The following is a 2,375-nucleotide window of genomic DNA, read 5'->3' as shown; positions in this document are numbered from 1 at the left end:
ATATATATATATATATATATATATATATATATATAAAAGATAATAAGAGTGAAAAAACTACAGAAGGCTTGTGTTACATGGTTAAAGTATATATTTAAATTATGCCAGAAAAATGTTAGAAAAATGTTAGAAAATCTTTTTGGTATATATAAACATTGTATTTTGAGAAATAACCGGTTTCGTGTTGTCTTTTCAAATTTCTCTACTTCATTGTGTCGTAAGGTTTTTAACTTTTAAATTTTCATCAGTTTTTTTAGGCATACATTATATATATATATAATGTATGTATATGTATAAAGGAATAGGTTAGTATAATTTCCTTGAAGCATGGTTTGATATATATGTGTGTGTGTGTGTGTGTGTGTGTGTGTTGGTGAGTGTGTATATTTTCTTTTAACGCCAAAACAAAGTACAATGCATGTTATAGTATTTAATCCTACAGGACAGTGGTTTGTACTTTTACCAAGTATTTCAATGTCTCAGGTTTAGGACTGTCTTTAAGAAATTTTCGGAGAAACCGCGCACTCTTAGCTTATTGCTCTGATTTGTAGATTTGTACACGTGAATTGTTGATATTTAATGTTGTAACTTGCAATCTTTTGGCTTAGAAAGTAGTTAAAACGATTTGTGTATACATATATATATATATATTAAAATAATAGTTTCTTGCCATTTAGATACGTGGTTATGTAAATTTTTATTATTGCCTCGTCTCTCCATGCAATATTTGGGCTCTAGGCATGTGGTTTGTTCTATATAAGAAAATCATACAATATGCTCAGAGCCTGCAGATTTCTTGGAGACACAAGGCAGCTTATAAAGTCTGCCTAACCAATAATACCTGCATTATTTTTTTATAATTTTACATTTTTTCTTTTTTTATGTTATGTTTCTACTTTTACTTTTTATTTTTCTCCAAGGCTATTTCTTGAAGTTTTTATTTTTTTTACTTAACCTTTTCACTACGAAATTAAAATCAGGGATTAGACCAGTAATGTTAAATAACGACCAAAAAATAGAATGGTTGTTTTTTGCAAGTCATGTTGTTTCAATAAATTTGACATAACTCAATGAAAAATAGTTTTAAGCATGATATTCCTCAACAAAATATAGATTGGTGTATAGAACTGCTAGTCCCGGATAATGAAATTTTCAGCGGATATATCTGAATTATAAAATGCAAGGGTCTAAGATCCTGATGACGTCTGTATTGACTTTCGTTGTCTCAGAATCGATGAAATAAATTAATAGGCGGGAGAGAAGTCAAATATTGGATTTGATTAAATTTGACTATTCCTCTTCTCAAAGAATGCTTGTCTTTGTGTCCAACTTCGATACCATTCTTTATGGAACAATTTTCATTGAATTATTTTTGTTTATAATTTGGGGAAAAAGTGCCAGAGACAACTAATTCGTTGCATTCTTCATTTTATTTCTTTTCTTTTTCTAGGAACCTCCATTGATCAGATTTATTAAGAAACATCCAAAAGAAAGGAGTATGTATCCGTCAGCAAAAATAATCAATATTGTTGCCGTAATAATCAGCTTGGTCGCATTCACGACAGGTAAATATACTACTACTACTACTACTACTAAGCTCTCATGGCTTCTAATCTTGACTGTAGTATGTTACATCTTTTGTCTTGGTGTGAAAGATGTACTACAACACGTATTTATTCTGCTCAATACCACATATTTGCTTGTCAGTTGTTTGACCTTAACTAGTCCCTTGGTGGATATGTGCGTCACTGATCACGAGCAGGAGTAGTGCAGAGTCTTCATAACCTTGTGCTGAGAGGGATGCTTTAGGGTCTGAATAATTCACCCCTCGAAACATAGGTGCTTCGTTCATCATCCTCAAATAACCCTTATTCAGGGAATTTTTGAGCGAAATGGGCTACTCGACCTGAAGAATATTCTTACTGGGCCCTACCTGCAGAGCCATATGCTCTTTATCATGATATGTGATCACTATGTCAGGCACATAAGCTTGGGGTGTATGTGCCTGATATACCCTTATCAGACGTGTGGTCATGATGGGTATACTGGGCTTCGTATATCTGTACCCCAGTGTCACTTTGATGACATTCACTGCTCTCACAACAGCAACAACAGCAACAACAACAACAACAACAATAGTAATAATAATAATAATAACAGGCATGATAGAGCTGCACAATATATTCACTGGGTAATATGCAAAAACCTGGACTTGCCCCATGATAAAAACTGGTGGGAACACAAACCACCCCCAGTACTTGAAAATGATCACATTGCAATCCTCTGGAACTTCACCATTCAAACTGACAGAAAGATAGACGCAAATAGGCCAGACATCATACTGAAAGACTTCAGACAAAAATCATGCCTCCTCA

At 33.4% G+C, this 2,375-nt stretch overlaps 1 long non-coding RNA gene across 1 annotated transcript in view; it reads left to right on the top strand.

Moving 5' to 3' along the window:
• Positions 1-2,375, top strand: part of LOC106877071 (uncharacterized) — a 44,688-nt gene that overhangs the window by 27,291 nt on the left and 15,022 nt on the right. Inside the window, exon 2 of the long non-coding RNA XR_001410330.2 lies at positions 1,451-1,565. This is a non-coding gene — a long non-coding RNA (uncharacterized LOC106877071). The remainder of the gene's footprint in view (positions 1-1,450; positions 1,566-2,375) is intronic.

Source organism: Octopus bimaculoides, chromosome 5 (genome assembly GCF_001194135.2).
Source record: "Octopus bimaculoides isolate UCB-OBI-ISO-001 chromosome 5, ASM119413v2, whole genome shotgun sequence".
Taxonomy (NCBI): domain Eukaryota; kingdom Metazoa; phylum Mollusca; class Cephalopoda; order Octopoda; family Octopodidae; genus Octopus; species Octopus bimaculoides.
Note: the sequence above shows the minus strand (reverse complement) of the source record. Positions and strands in the feature narration are given on the sequence as shown.